Below are 16300 nucleotides of genomic sequence, written 5' to 3'. Positions count from 1 at the left end.
TGTCACAAAGCCAATACCTAAAACTGAAAGTGTCAAGCAGTGCAGGCTTTATTCAATGGCCATGGGATTGAGAAGTAAAAGCATGGCTCACAAATCAACTTCTCAACTAGCGAGGGGTGAAAGGGTTAAAATACAGGATTTCTCTAATGAAAGGGTTCGCCTTAAAAGTGAGAAGAGGAATATTCATGTCTTTTCTGGTAATGGGAGGGAAATGTCCCAGAACCTGAGAGCTGCCTTTCCTTTTGTCCTTTCATGGCTTGTTTTGGTCATTGTCATGGTGATTGTCAGTGGTCATGGTGCCATTTAGCATGGAAATGTGATCATAATGGAGCCCGAGGTCTTTTTGAAGTGATTTGATTGGCTGTCTTGGTTCTTACCAGTCTCAGCTCGTAAGGGTTGCAAAGGGAATTTTTTATTACAGGTGTCCTGTTTCTTAAAGATAAGCAGAGTTAAGGCTGGGTAGAAATTCAGCTATGTCATATTACCATTAAACTGTGTAACAAATTCCTCCTTTTCTCTATATTTACTCCTCATTCTTGAGGGGTATGAAGGGACAAAGGTCTATCTTCTATAACTTCTTTAAGCTGAATCCAGCTGTTGATATGGGCCCCATTAGAGGAGTGAAATTTTTCCTAGCTAGTCTTGGGTAGGTCTAGTTATCTCCTGGGTATAAGCCTAGCTGTTCATATTGCTGTATGGCCTCAACTTGCTTAGACACAAAAGAAACAAGGCAGTTTAAGAAACAGGGCCCAAAGATCATGAGAAGTAGGATGTCAGCTAAAGTGCCCAGGAAGGGTAAGAACCATGTGAGATTAGAGATGGCCTGTTTTATAATTTTTCTATATTCCCTGAGGGCCCATGCCCTTTTGGTTAAATTGGTGCAACCACTTGGTCTGGTTGTAGATGACTTTAATGTATTTTTTTATTTATCTAAAATTATTTACCCAAGCACAACAGGAAGAGTTGGTGACTACACACACCCTACCTTGTTCTGCCAAGAGGTCATCAAGAGCCGGATGGTTATAACGCACGATATTGGCTAGTAAGTCTGGGGAGACTGTGAGGCAGATAAGGCCATCACCGGTCTTATTGGCTAAAGTTTCTATAACTGTTTCAAAGTTGTGGAGGGTAACTTCATGGTAGGCAAACCTTCCCTAAGGGGCAAGGAGACTGCCCACTATCCTGATGCCAGTCAGAATAAGCCTAATCACCGTTTTATTCCTTGACCAAGAGGGGAATGGAAAACAATTAAATATTTTGACTTGTCTGGGGGTTAGGTTCCCTAACTGCACTCTCCTTGATGTCATGTGTTTTCCAAACAGGGGTAGGCTCTGGATGAAACAGGGTGACTCCAAGAGCAAAGCTTAGAATATCTGCAAGCAAGACAAGTAGATTAAGCCCTGACAAAAAAGTATATGTGGTCCCAAGGTAACCTGTCTGTTTGAGGTTTCTTGTCCGTCCTTTTGAAAAGGAACCTCAGGTCTGAGACTGCTTCAGCTCAGTAAGTGGCACTTTCTTCCTTAGGTTCCATGGCTGCCTTTATCTGGGTGTGGTGGGCCCAAGGCGTCACTCCCTGTAACTCTAAGGCAGAGTTAGTTGTGAGAATTACCAGATATGGTCTTGTCTATTTAGGTTCTAAATAATCTTGTGGTCTTCCCACTTTTAGGTTTTTAACAACACTCGGTCCTGGGTTGTAAAAGATGAAGGGCCAAATGAGATGATGAAGGTAATCCTTGAATTCTATACTCCTGAAAGGCCTTTATTATTTTTCTAACCTTGGTAGCATATTTTATTTTTTTCATGTTTCTGAGGACCTCCTGGTTACCTTACCAGACCTGGACCAGTTGGCCATTCATTAGCTCATAAGGGCTCAGTTTGATTTTTCCTTTTGGAGTTTTTCTTATTTTTAACAAGGCTGTAGGGAGTAATGAAATCCATGGGTTTTCTGGCTTACTTTGGCTAAAGTCCTTTTAAGGGTCTGGTTGGTGTGCTCTATTTTGCCTGAGACTGTGGTCTCCAGGTGGTATGTAGGGATCATTTTATAAGCTCCAAGAAGCAGCCTTAGTAATGAAAGCTATAAATGCTGGTTCATTATCACTGTGGATTGACCAAGGCAGCTTGAATCTGGGGACCTTTGCCACCTCATGTGCAATTTCAGTGTGGGTGGCAAAGGCTTCTACCCATCCTGAAAAGGTGTCCGTAAGAACCAGGAGGTATATAAGTTTTTAGAGCCTCTGGGCATAACTGTGAAACCGATTTACCAAGCTTTCCCTAGGTGTCTACCTTGGTACTAGACCAGCTGAGTAGTCTCCCTTCCCTTCTCCCCACTGCATAAGGTGGATATTAGGGTTATTAACATAGCAGATGGGGCTAGTCTCAACTACCTCTTTGATTAGCTCCCTGAGGGTTGGGGCAGTTATACTTTTGCAAAGCCAGTGAAAGGGCCTCTTGATCAGTGAGTATTAGAATGGTTTTTGTTTTAACGGTCTGCAAGGCAACTGCTTTTGGGAAAAGAAATTGTCCATGAGCGCTTATTAGCCATCCTGACTGATCAACACTTTTGGTATAACCCCATTTGGAGGCTTTTTTCATTCCTTTTGAGAGGAAAACAGGATAAAAAGAGCAGGACCCAGGAAAGAAGGTGAAGGTGGCATTTGGAAAGTGACCTTCCCTAAAGCCACCTGTTTTGACACTAGGTTGGCTTTATTCTTTTCTTTAATTACCTTAACATCCCACTTCTGGTGGCTGCGGTAATGAACTACTGCCACTTGGGCTAGTTTTCTTACAGTCTCTAATAACCTTAAAATGATGGTGCCATTTTTGACCTGTTTATTATCAGAGGTTAACATGCCCCTTTTCCTCTAACTAGTGCTGTGTGTGTGTAAGATGGAATATTAGTACCCGGAATCAGCGTATGCTTAAGTGCATTCCCTTCACTGAATTTTTATGCCCCGGTTAGAGCAACAAGCTCTGCCTTCTGTCCCCCAAAAGATGGGGCCTTTCTCTGTTCAGTATCACAAAGCCAATACAATGAAACTGAAAGTGAGGGTCAAGCAGTGCGGGCTTGACAGTGCAGGCTAAGAGCATCCTGGTAGAAGAGTGCCCGCTTCTACAGTATCAGTGAGAGAGACCATAGCATACCCTGCCCTCCCCTGTTCCTCTTGCATATAGCCTCTCCCATTGGTGAACCACTGAGATTCTGCATTCTCGCTAGAGTCACGTTTAAGGTCCGGCCTACTGGAGTAAACTTACTCCATCACCTCTAAGCAGTTGTGAGATAAGTGACCATCTTCAGGTGGAAGGAGAGTGGCTGTGTTCAAGCTATTGCATACCTTCAAAGTTATGTGATGGTTGTCTGTAACTGGAGAGCATTGCCTGGGGACAGCCATTCTGCCCCCTTTCATTCATGAAGGTCTGGGTATGGTGGGGAGTCCAGATAGTTATGGGTTGGCCAAAGGTTAACTTTTCTGTTTCTTTTAAAAGGAGGGCTGTGACTGCCACTGACCCAAGGCAAGGAGTCCAGCGTATAGCAAGTAATTCCAGTTGCATGGAAAAGTAGATCGTTTATCCAGGTCAGTGGGCCCAATCTTCAAGTTAGTATGACTAGAGCAATTCCTTCCTCTTATGAAACATAAAGATGAAAAGGTTTGTTTAAGCTGGGTAGGGCTAATGGTGGGGGCTTCGTGAGTTGGGTTTTAAGTTTTCAGAATGCTTGGTCACATTATGTCGTCCATTCAGAAGAATCAGGTGCTCCGGGTCCCTAGCTAAGGCTTCTCTAAATATTGTGGGGGAGTTTTTGAATGCCTGGGTCCACACAGTGATATAGGAGTGGGGCAGGGCAGTGCTTGGTAGAGACAGGCAGGTCCCTGGCAAGGGCTTCACCCCCGTGAAACTAGGTGAGGACAGGCACTCCTGCTTTCATGCCCAAATGTTGCATTTTTCAAGACCATCCTGACCCGCCAGGCCCCTATCCTAGGCCTATAAAAACCCAAGACCTTAGGAGGCAGACACACAGGCAGCCAGATATCAAGAGGAACACATCAGCAGAGGAAGACACAAGCGGCTGGACGCAAGAGGATGGGGAGGGAGCATGCCAGCAGAAGAGCATACCGACAGATGCAGGCAGGCACGCTAGCACATCACAGGCCATCCACTAGTGGGATGAGGCAGAGTTTAGCTGGGGCAGTCAGAGAAAGACTGCCCAACTCCAGGGGAAAACCATCTCCCCTCTGACTCCCCCATCTGCTGAGAGCTACTTCTACTCAATAAAACCTTGCACTCCTTCTCCAAGCCCACGTGTGATCTGATTCTTCTGGTACACCAAGGCAAGAAACCCTGGGATACAGAAATCCTTCTGTCCTTGTGGTAAGGAAGAGGGTCTAATTGAGCTGGTTATCACAAGTCGCCTATACAGGGAAACTAAAAGAGGTCCCTGTAACACACGCCCACTGGGGCTTCAGCTGTAAACATTCACCCCTAGACACTGCCGCGGGGTTGTTGCCCCACAGCCTGCCTGTCTGTATGCTCCCCTAGAGGTTCCAGCAGTGGGGCACTGGAGAAGCAAGCCACAGCCTCATCACATTCCCTGCGAGGGGGACAAGGGAACCTTTCCCATTTCAACTGGGGCCTCGCCCAGGATCCTGGAAGGTGAGTGTGAAGGAATGTGAAAATGTCAGGTCTGCCTCTCTTCCAAAACCCTGCCACCTCTCTTTCTTTCCTGCGGGTAAGAGGCTCTGTTTCCCTTCACTGAGTTTTAAGTATAAAATAATTAGCAAATCTGGACAAAAATATGTCCTAACGATATTGAAGACATGTTTAAAATTTTAATTTTATTAATTTGAAAACCATTTTTATCGAAGGTTACTAAATTCATGTGAACTTGAAGAGCATTTGGACTTACTTCATGAGTACTTATTTACTTATAAGCCACTTTGGTGGTATGCGAGACTTCCCACATAAGATAATACATCTGTACATACACAAAGATCCAAGAGCTTTTACCTCAGAATTTTAGCCATGAGATACAATACAGACTCACCATTTTATAAGTGATAAAATAGTGGATTTAATTTTTTTTGACAAAATTGGAAAATTTGGGTAAAGCAGTATTTATGGCAGTTTTTTTTTTTTTTGTAATCCTCTTTTACAGTTTTTCTTCAGTTTCAAATGGGTTTTCAGTGTCTCCATTTCAGTTAGACCAGAAATAATAAGTCTTATCTCAGCACCAGCAACTGAATAACAGGGGATTCACAGCAGGCAAAAAAAGAGAGAGGAAAATAGCTTTAGAAAACTACTTAACTCGGTAAGTGCAGGCTAGCCATTTGAATTCTAAATATCTCTTACTGTGCACAAAGCTACTATTTATCATTGCATGCAGGCATCCCTGATATCTCCTTGAAGGCCAGCTAGGCATCCTTGGCACCTCTCCTTTCAGGAGAGTAGCCAAGGCCACCTTGTCCTTGTGGCTTTGTCAAAGAGTAGGAGGAGGTGTTTTCCAAGAAGGATGAAACCCAAGCTTCTCCAGTGCAAGAAAAATGGTACGTTGCAGGTTTTTATAGATGTAAGAGAACAAACACTAAGAGGAGTAAACAGAGAGAAACAGAGAAGGACACACACACACACACAATTTACCTATAGGCTCTTTCCTAATCCTGCAGTCTAGACTGTCAGCCCTTCATTTCTTCTCTCATCTTTTCAAGAACCTTTTGCAGGCCCTCTACTTGGGGCATAGCCACCCTTCAGTTCCTTTCTCACCTTTGCCGAGACACTTAAGGGAGTCTTGCGACGTAAGGAGCCATTTACTGAGGATGGGACAATAATGTGGTGCCAGGAGACCCCATGCAGAACCATAATCCTGGGAAAATGTCCCATCATACATTGCTCAGCGGGTCCTTCCCAGTACAGTTTTATAACCCTTTGCCTGCCTACTTCATCACAACAATAATATATTACATTCCTCAAAGCTGACTCCTGGCACCGAGAGTCAGGATAAACGTACATTCTTTGATGTAGGTGTTTATTGGTATGAACATTTTTTTACAACTGTTTTTGCTGCATCCCATAAGTTATATGTTGTGTTTCCATTTCGTTTGTCTCATGATATTTTAAATTTCCCTTTTAACTGGTTGTTCTGGGACATATTGTTTAACTTCTCCGTATTTGCAAATTTACCAAAATTTCTGTTGTTATTGATTGTGACTGGAAAAGATGCTTGATATAATTTGATCTTTTCAAATTTGCTAACATTTGTCTTGTTGCCTAACATCGATCTATCCTGGAGAATGTTTTGTATGTTCTTGAGAAGAATGTGTATTCTGTCGGATGGAATATTCTGTATAGGTCAGAATTCTTTGTCAGCTGATGCTGTCCGGTGCCAGTTGCTGGGTCTCCAGGGAGATAATGGGCTTCCCATAGAGGGAGGTGGACCGTTTAGTCCAGGGCCCCATACTGGTTAACCAGGTCTGTTACTGACAAAGCTGGTCCCCTATAAGATGGAGTCTTTCCCTGTTCAGTGTCATGAAACCAAATATAGGAAACCGAAAGTGAGTTTCAAGCAGTGCAGACTTTATTTAATGGCCATGGAATTGAGAAGTGGGAGCATGGCTCATGAGTGAACTTCTTGACTAGCAAAGGGTGAGTGGATTAAAATATGGGGTATGTCTAATGCATGGGGTGGGCATTAAAAGTGAGGGAAAGGATATTCATGTCTTTTTTGGAAATGAGTGGTGAACTTTTTGGAAATGGAGTGCTTCCTCCCTTTTTCTTCCTTTCATGGCTTCTTTTGGTCATTGTCACAGCAATTGTCAACTGTCATGGCGCTGAAGGTAGTGTCATTTAGTGTAGAAATGAGATTATAATAAAGCCTGAGTCTTTTTGAAGTCATTTAATTGGCTATCTTGCTTCTAAACAATCTCAAAACAAAGAGCTCTGGTTCTAACCAGTCTGATTACAACGAGAATTTTTATCATAGGTGTCTTGTTTCTTAATGATAAGCAGAGTTACGGCAGGGTAGAAATTCAGCTATGTCACATAGGCATTATCCCAGGTAACAGTTCTTTAAATGCTTGGTAGAATCTAAGGATCACACTATCGGGTCCTGGAATTTTCTTTGATGGAAGACTTTTTTTTTTTCCAGACAGAGTCTTGCTCTATCACCCAGGCTGGAGTGTAGTGCAGCAATCTCAGCTCACTGCAACCTCTGCCTCCCAGGCTCAAGCAATTCTCATGCCTCAGCCTCCTGAGTAGCTGAGATTACAGACTTGTGCCACCAAGCCTGGCTAATTTTTTTGTATTTTCAGTAGAGACAGGGTTTTACCATGTTGGCCAGGCTGGTTTGGAACTCTTGGCCTCAAGTTGATCTGCTTGCCTTGGCCTCCCAGAGTTCTGGGATTACAGGTGTGAGCCACTGCACCCAGCTGAAGACTTTTTATTACTGATTCAATCTGTTTACTCATTATTCCAAAGCCTGTTTATTTTTAATGCCTCTTTTACATTTTTTCTTTTACATTTTTTGGTCTGTTCAGATTTTCTGTTTGTTTTTTTTTTTATTTTAATGGTTCAGTCTTGGTAGGTTGTATGTGTCTAGGAATTCATTCATTTCTTCTAGGTTATCCGATTTTTTGGCATATAATTGCTTATAACAGTTTCATGATATTTTTATTTGATGTGAGTTGTAATATCTCCTCTCTAATATCTTGTTCATTTATTTGAGCCTTTTTTGTTTTTTCTAGATAAAAATTTGTCAATTTTATCTTTTTGAAGAAAACTCTTCATTTTGTTAATCTTTTGTATTGTTCTAGCCTCTATTTCATTTATTTCTGCTCTGATGTTTATTATTTGTTTTCTTCTGCTAACATTGGGCTTAGCGTATTCTTCTTTGTCTATTTTCTTAAGACAAAATGTTGTTTATTTGTTAATTTTTTTTAAGAGATGGAATCTCACTCTGTCACTCAGGCTGAAGTGCAGTGGCATGATCATAGCTCATCAGTCTAGACTCCTGGGCTCAAGTGATTCTCCTCCTCAGCCTCCTGAGTAACTGGAATTACAGGTGTGATCTTCCTTTTTGATGTAGGTGTTTATTGGTATAAACATTTTTTTAGAACTGTTTTTGCTGCATCCCATAAGTTTTGGTATTTTGCCTTTCCATTTTGTCTTGTGATATTTTAAATTTCCCTTTTAACTGGTTGTTCTGGGGCATGTTGTCTGGGAATTTTATGGCCAACGTTCTACAGGGCAACAGGTCATTGATTCTGATCCTGTCAGCATCTAGCCATCTTATCGGTGGGCATCATCCCAGGGTGAACCTGTGAAAGATGTTGCTTAGTACTGCTTGGAGGTAAGGTATCTTCAACAAGCAACCTGGAGAAAAGAGGGTTATGGCCCAATTATATGGCTTCTGTGCAAGGCATGAAACCAGGAAGAGGCACATACATTTCTTCAGAAATTGCTCTTGTGGAGGTGGGAGACAGCAGGGGTGGTGCTCTCTATGATGGACCGAAATCCAGAGAACCATCTGCAGTTTTATCATCGATTCATAAAGTCATAGCATAGCATTGAAGATCCTTAAACCCAAAACTCTGGACACATCCTCATTAACTGGGATACAATGCAGCAACTATGAATGAATATTCAATGGGCAGGCAGTATCTGTAATAGTGATAGATCTGAGAATTGAGATCAGTGGTGAGGACCTGTGAACTAGGTCCTCAGAGAATGACTGTCTTCGTATGTAATTTTTCTGTTTGCTTTCAGCTTATTTCTCTGTTCTTCCTCTGCTTTGCTCTGAATTATAGGGAGCTGATTGACCCCACAAATTCAAAAATCACCTTTCTTAGCTTCTTTGTCCATTGGCTTCTGGCTAAGCTTCATCAATGGGAAGCACTGGTGGGAAACTGGAAGGTGGAAGGAAGAGAGAAGCCAGAGTATTCTCTTTACCTTTTTGGTTTCAGACAGTATTTAGCAGTGGCTGTGTCTCCTTCTCCATAGTCCCAGCTCCCCTAAATTGACTCTGATTTCTTACTGCATGGCCCTGGCTTATCAGTTTGTATAACATCTTCTCCTTGTGTCTTTGCCGTCTTAGTAATGCTAGTCAATTCCTGCTGTTGTTAATTTGTTTCTTCTTTGTTTTATGATCCTCCTGGAAGCTTTATAACTAGTATGCCATATAAAATTTGATTTTCTTAATGTAATCACTTGTTATGAGTTTCCTGACACAATTGACTGTCCAAGAGCCTTGGGCAAGAGGGAATGCAGAATGTGGGATATGGGCTGGGATATCTGTTAGCATAGGCTTGTTCCAGCAGGCAGGCTGGGCTAGAATCAAGGGAAAATTGAGCCATAGATTCTAGGGGCAAAACTAGAATCAGGCCTCATAAGCAGCCAATTAGTCTTAGTATGCAAGGGGTTAGGCAGAAAGAGAGAAACTAGTGTAACCAAGTAATCTGAGTGAGGTCACAGAGAAGGAAGCACTATTTCAATATTGAAAAAAATGAATGCAACTGTTTATTAAATATGCTCAATGTGGTACAATGAAGAGGTTATGTTGCCTAATACACAGCAAAATTTCTCTTCACCCTTCTCTCTACTCGGTTTCACTCACCATGACTGTTCTTTTACTATGCATGTTTAATCTAATTACCTATCTAATCTCTTTCTGGTCCAAACTCTTTCCTTTTGCTTTTTCCTTCCCTTGTATCTTTCCTAACACCTCTTCTCTTCCAGAAGGAGCCTTTTCTTATGTAAATCAAATGGAGGGGATGTATACTTATTATAATTTATTATATTTTTGTATCTCTCTCACAAAAGATAATAAAAACCAGAATGAAAATTGGAGATATTAGATCAGAATAAACTGGACTGAAGGAAAAGTGGAAAGATGAGCCCAGAGATATTACTCTCATTAGGACTAAAAATTACCTTTTATGTGATGATTTTGCCTTGTCCCTGCAAAAGGAAAACTTTGCTAATGGGACTCAACTGGTTCAAATAGTTGGGATCTAATGCTGCATGTGGAAATCAGCTGTTTTGAATTCAGAGCATGTTCATGCATACGGATAAATTATGTACTAGGTAGGTTTTCAATGCCATAGAGATCACACTCAATGGATGTTTAATAAATGAATGCATAATATGTGAAGTACAACATGGTATCTGACCAAGAATTCTAGAGAAAAATAGCTACCAGATATAGATATGTTACTATAATAGAATTCATTCAGAATTCCAGTTTGGAATATAAGAAACAAATCCTTCAGGTTATGAGACTTGAAATCTCCTTTCCTCATCTTTCCCATTCTCGACGTGCTGATCAAATTCTTTAAACTCCAAGGGGATCAGATAAAAATAGGTATTTCTAGAAAGACACTTCCCAACCCAGGAACAAAATTTAGAAACTTAGATCTTCTTTTTCTTTTTTTTCTTATTTGACACGCAGTCTTGCTCTGTTGACAGGCTGGAGTGAGTGCAGCGGTGTGATCTCGGCTCACTGCAACCTCCACCTCCCAGATTCAAGCGATTCTTCTGCTCAGCCTCCCAAGTAGCTGGGACTACAGGCATGTGCCACCACGCCCAGCTAATTTTTGTATTTTTAGTAGAGACAGGGTTTAGATCTTCCCTTGTTTTTTAATATGGCTCCAAGGAGTGGCTTATGAGCTTCAACTTATTGCTTCTGATTAAGATTTCATTTATCCTTTACTGTTCATCAGAACAGACAATCCTTGCATTCTTTTCTATCCTAGCCTATCTTTAAAATGAACTCAGCTCTTTGGAAGATAATAAGCAGCTTATTGGTAGCAACAAAAGGGGGAATATATCAGAAGTGAAAAATAGCAACAACCTTAGGTGTTCTCAAATATTTTTAAAGTATCAGTTATAAATAACATGAGAGCTACAGATACTAGTTAATGGTGAGAAACTGGACACTTTCCATCTAAGATCAAGATAAGATGAGGATGTCCCCTTTACCACACCTATTCAATACTATCATGGAAGTGGTAGCTAATGCAATAAAACAAGAAAAAGAAAGAAAGAAATATAATAGTCTTTGTTCACAAAGAGCATGATAAAATCCCAATTAATCAACAGTGACAACAAAATATACTGGAATTAATAAGGATGCAGGATACTAGGTTAGCCTACAAAGGTTAATTATTTTTCTACATACCAGCAATAAACATAACAATGCCATTTGCAATAACACCCAAAAATGGAATATTTGGGCATAAATCTAACAAAATATGTACATAACTTTTATGCTAAAAGCTATTAATACAAAACTCTGTGGAAAATCAAAGGAGCTCTAATTGAATGGAGTGATATTCCATGTTCATGGATTAGGAAACTCAGTGTTGTAAAGATGTTTCTTCTTCCCAATTTGATCTATAGATTCAACTTAAATCTCAAATCTATAGATTTCAACAAAATCTCAAAAAGCTATCTTTTCAATATTGACAAATTCATTCTAAAATTTATATAGAAAGGCCAAGAACCTAGAATATCCAATATAATATTGAAGAAGAAAAAGTTGGAGAAATTCTATCCAATTCCAAAACTTACTATAAAATCAGAGTAATCAACACAGTGTGATACTGGTAAAAGACCAGACACTTAGATAAATGGAAGAGAATAGAAATATAATCACACAAATATAGTAAACCAATCCTTTATAAAAGAGTAAAGGCCACTAAATAGAGAAATAATAGTCCTTTCAGCAAAGATGTGGGAACAATTGAAACCAACATGCAAAACTTAACCTAGACACAAACCTTATATCTTTCACAAAAATTAACTCAAAACGGATCATAGACTTAAATGTAAAATACAAAATATTAAACTTCTTGAAGAAAATATAGGAAAAAATATAGGTGACCTATGGTTTGACATTAAATTTTTGACACACACTAAAAGCATGATACATGAAAAATAATTTAATGTTAGATTTAATTAAAACTAAAAAATATGTTTTTTGAAAGGCACTGCTAAAAGAATAAAAAGACAGACACACAAAAAAAATTGAAAGAGAATATTTGGAAAACAGAAAATGTATATTCAATAAAAGATTTATATTCAAAACATAGAAAGAGCTCTTGGAGCTCAACTATAAGAAAACAAAAGACACCAGGCATGGTTACTAATATCTACAATCCCAGTGGTTTGGGAGGCCAAAGTGGGAGGATTACTTGAGGCCAAGAGTTTGAGATTACCCTGGGCAATAAGTGAGACAGAAGAAGAAGAAGAGGAAGAGAAAGAGAAAGAAGGGGAGAAGGAGGAGGGGAGGAGGAGGAGGAGGAGGAGGAGGAGGAGGAGGAGGAGGAGGAGGAGGAGACGTGTATACATAGGTATACACCATGGCATATGTATGCCTATGTAACAAACCTGCACATTCTGCACATGTATCCCAGAACTTAAAGTATAATAAATAGGAGTGGTGAGAGAGGACATCCTTGTCTTGTGCCGGTTTTCAAAGAGAATGCTTCCAGTTTTTGCCCATTCAGTATAATATTGGCTGTGGGTTTGTCATAGATAGCTTTTATTATTCTGAGATACATCCCATCAATACCTAATTTGTTGAGAGTTTTTAGCATGAAGCGTTGTTGAATTTTGTCAAAGGCCTTTTCTGCATCTATTGAGATAATCATGTGGTTTTTGTCTTTGGTTCTGTTTATATGCTGGATTACATTTATTGATTTATGTATGTTGAACCAGCCTTGCATCCCAGGGATGAAGCCCACTTGATCATGGTGTATAAGCTTTTTGATGTGCTGCTGGATTTGGTTTGCCAGTATTTTATTGAGGATTTTTGCATCAATGTTCATCAAGGATATTGGTCTGAAATTCTCTTTTTTGGTTATGTCTCTGCCAGGCTTTGGTATCAGGATGCTGGCCTCATAAAATGTGTTAGGGAGGATTCCCTCTTTTTCTATCGATTGGAATAGTTTCAGAAGGAATGGTACCAGTTCCTCCTTGTACCTCTGGTAGAATTCGGCTGTGAATCCATCAGGTCCTGGACTCTTTTTCATTGGTAAGCTATTGACTATTGCCACAATTTCAGAGCCTGTTATTGGTCTATTCAGAGATTCAACTTCTTCCTGGTTTAGTCTTGGGAGGGTGTATTTGTCGAGGAATTTATCCATTTCTTCTAGATTTTCTAGTTTATTTGCGTAGGGGTGTTTGTAGTATTCTCTGATAGTAGATTGTATTTCTGTGGGATCAGTGGTGATATCCCCTTTTTCATTTTTTATTGCATCTATTTGATTCTTCTCTCTTTTCTTCTTTATTAGTCTTGCTAGCGGTCTACCAATTTTGTTGATCTTTTCAAAACACCAGCTCCTGGATTCATTAATTTTTTGAAGGGTTTTTGTGTCTCTATTTCCTTCAGTTCTGCTCCGATTTTAGTTATTTCTTGCCTTCTGCTAGCTTTTGAATGTGTTTGCTCTTGCTTTTCTAGTTCTTTTAATTGTGATGTTAGGGTGTCAATTTTGGATCTTTCCTGCTTTCTCTTGTGGGCATTTAGTGCTATAAATTTCCCTCTACACACTGCTTTGAATGTGTCCCAGAGATTCTGGTATGTTGTGTCTTTGTTCTCATTGGTTTCAAAGAACATCTTTATTTCTGCCTTCATTTCATTATGTACCCAGTATTCATTCAGGAGCAGGTTGTTTAGTTTCCATGTAGTTGAGCAGTTTTGAGTGAGTTTCTTAGTCCTGAGTTCTAGTTTGATTGCACTGTGGTCTGAGAGACAGTTTGTTATAATTTCTGTTCTTTTACATTTGCTGAGGAGCACTTTACTTCCAACTATATGCTCAATTTTGGAATAGGTGTGGTGTGGTGCTGAAAAAAATGTATATTCTGTTGATTTGGGGTGGAGAGTTCTGTAGATGTCTATTAGGTCCACTTTGTGCAGAGCTGAGTTCAATTCCTGGATATCCTTGTTAACTTTCTGTCTCATTGATCTGTCTAATGTTGACATTGGGGTGTTAAAATCTCCCATTATTATTGTGTGGGAGTTTAAGTCCCTTCGTAGGTCACTCAGGACTTGCTTTATGAATCTGGGTGCTCCTGAGTTGGGTGCATATATATTTAGGATAGTTAGCTCTTCTTGTTGAATTGATCCCTTCACCATTATGTAATGGCCGTCTTTGTCTCTTTTGATCTTTGTTGGTTTAAAGTCTATTTTATCAGAGACTAGGATTGCAACCCCTGCCTTTTTTTGTTTTCCATTTGCTTGATAGATCTTCCTCCATCCCTTTATTTTGAGTCTATGTGTGTCTCTGCACGTGAGATGGGTTTCCTGAATACAGCACACTGATGGGTCTTGACTCCTTATCCAGTTTGCCAGTCTGTGTCTTTTAGTTGGAGCATTTAGCCCATTTACATTTAAAGTTAATATTGTTATGTGTGAATTTGATCCTGTCATTATGATGTTAGTTGGTTATTTTGCTTGTTAGTTGATGCAGTTTCTTCCTAGCCTCGATGGTCTTTACAATTTGGCATGTTTTTGCAGTGGCTGGTACCGGTTGTTCCTTTCCATGTTTAGTGCTTCCTTCAGGAGCTCTTTTAGGGCAGGCCTGGTGGTGACAAAATCACTCAGCATTTGCTTGTCTGTAAAGTATTTTTTTTCTCCTTCACTTATGAAGCTTAGTTTGGCTGGATCTGAAATTCTGGGTTGAAACTTCTTTTCTTTAAGAATGTTGAATATCCGCCCCCACTCTCTTCTGGCTTGTAGAGTTTCTGCCGAGAGATCAGCTGTTAGTCTGATGGGCTTCCCTTTGTGGGTAACCCGACCTTTCTCTCTGGCCACCCTTAACATTTTTTCCTTCATTTCAACTTTGGTGAATCTGACAATTATGTGTCTTGGAGTTGCTCTTCTCGAGGAGTATCTTTGTGGCGTTCTCTGTATTTCCTGAATTTGAATGTTGGCCTGCCTTGCTAGATTGGGGAAGTTCTCCTGGATAATATCCTGCAGACTGTTTGCCAACTTGGTTCCATTCTCCCCATCATTTTCAGGTACACCAATCAGACGTAGGTTTGGTCTTTTCACATAGTCCCAAATTTCTTGGAGGCTTTGTTCGTTTCTTTTTATTCTTTTTTCTCTAAACTTCTCTTCTCACTTCATTTCATCTTCCATCACTGATACCCTTTCTTCCAGTTGATCGCATCGGCTACTGAGGCTTCTGCAGTCTTCGCGTAGTTCTTGAAACTCGGCTTTCAGCTCCATCAGCTCCTTTAAGCCCTTCTCTCCATTGGTTATTCTAGTTATCCATTCATCTAATTTTTTTTCAAAGTTTTTAACTTCTTTGCTATTGTTTTGAATTTCCTCCCGTAGCTCAGAATAGTTTGATCGTCTGAAGCCTTCTTCTCTCAACTCGTCAAAGTCATTCTCCGTCCAGCTTTGTTCCGTTGCTGGTGAGGAACTGTGTTCCTTTGGAGGAGAAGAGGTGCTCTGCTTTTTAGAGTTTCCAGTTTTTCTGCTCTGTTTTTTCCCCACCTTTGTGGTTTTATCTACTTTTGGTCTTTGATGATGGTGATGTAGATGGGTTTTTGGTGTGGATGTCCTTGCCGTTTGTTAGTTTTCCTTCTACCAGACAGGACCCTCAGCTGCAGGTCTGTTGGAGTTTACTAGAGGTCCACTCCAGACCCTGTTTGGCTGGGTGTCAGCAGCGGTGGCTGTGGAACAGCGGATTTTCGTGAGACCACAAATTCAGCTGTCTGATAGTTCCTCTGGAAGTTTTGTCTCAGAGGAGTACCTGGCCGAGTGAGGTGTCAGTCTGTCCCTACTGGGGGGTGTCTCCTAGTTAGGCTGCTCAGGGGTCAGGGACCCACTTTAGGAGGCAGTCTGTGCATTCTCAGATCTCCAGCTGCGTGCTGGGAGAACCGCTACTCTCCTCAAAGCTGTCAGTCAGACAGGGAGATTTAAGTCTGCAGAGGTTCCTGCTGAATTTTTGTTTGTCTGTGCCCTGCCCCCAGAGGTGGAGCCTACAGAGGCAGGCAGGCCTCCTTGAGCTGTGGTGGGCTCCACCCAGTTCGAGCTTCCTGGCTGCTTTGTTTACCTAAGCAAGCCTGGGCAATGGTGGGCGCCCCTCCCCCAGCCTGGCTGCCGCCTTGCAGTTTGATCTCAGACTGCTGTGCTAGCAATCAGCGAGACTCCGTGGGCATAGGACCCTCCGAGCCAGGTGCGGAACACAATCTCCTGGTGTGCCATTTTCCAGGCCCGTTGGAAAAGCGCAGTATTAGGGTGGGACTGACCCGATTTACCAGATGCCATCTCTTACCCCTTTCTTTGACTAGGAAAGGGAACTCCCTG

General features: G+C 40.9%; 1 long non-coding RNA gene across 1 annotated transcript in view; it reads left to right on the top strand.

Annotated features, from left to right (window-relative positions):
• Nucleotides 1-502: 502 nt before the first annotated feature.
• LOC115837527 overlaps nucleotides 503-16300 on the top strand; it is a 72684-nt gene continuing 56886 nt past the window's right edge. Inside the window, exons 1-3 of the long non-coding RNA XR_004032539.1 lie at nucleotides 503-795; nucleotides 950-1042; nucleotides 1323-1428. This is a non-coding gene — a long non-coding RNA (uncharacterized LOC115837527). The remainder of the gene's footprint in view (nucleotides 796-949; nucleotides 1043-1322; nucleotides 1429-16300) is intronic.

Source organism: Nomascus leucogenys, chromosome 2, assembly GCF_006542625.1.
Source record: "Nomascus leucogenys isolate Asia chromosome 2, Asia_NLE_v1, whole genome shotgun sequence".
NCBI lineage: Eukaryota > Metazoa > Chordata > Mammalia > Primates > Hylobatidae > Nomascus > Nomascus leucogenys.
The sequence above is the reverse complement of the archived record's forward strand: the minus strand, read 5'-3'. Positions and strand labels throughout refer to the sequence as shown.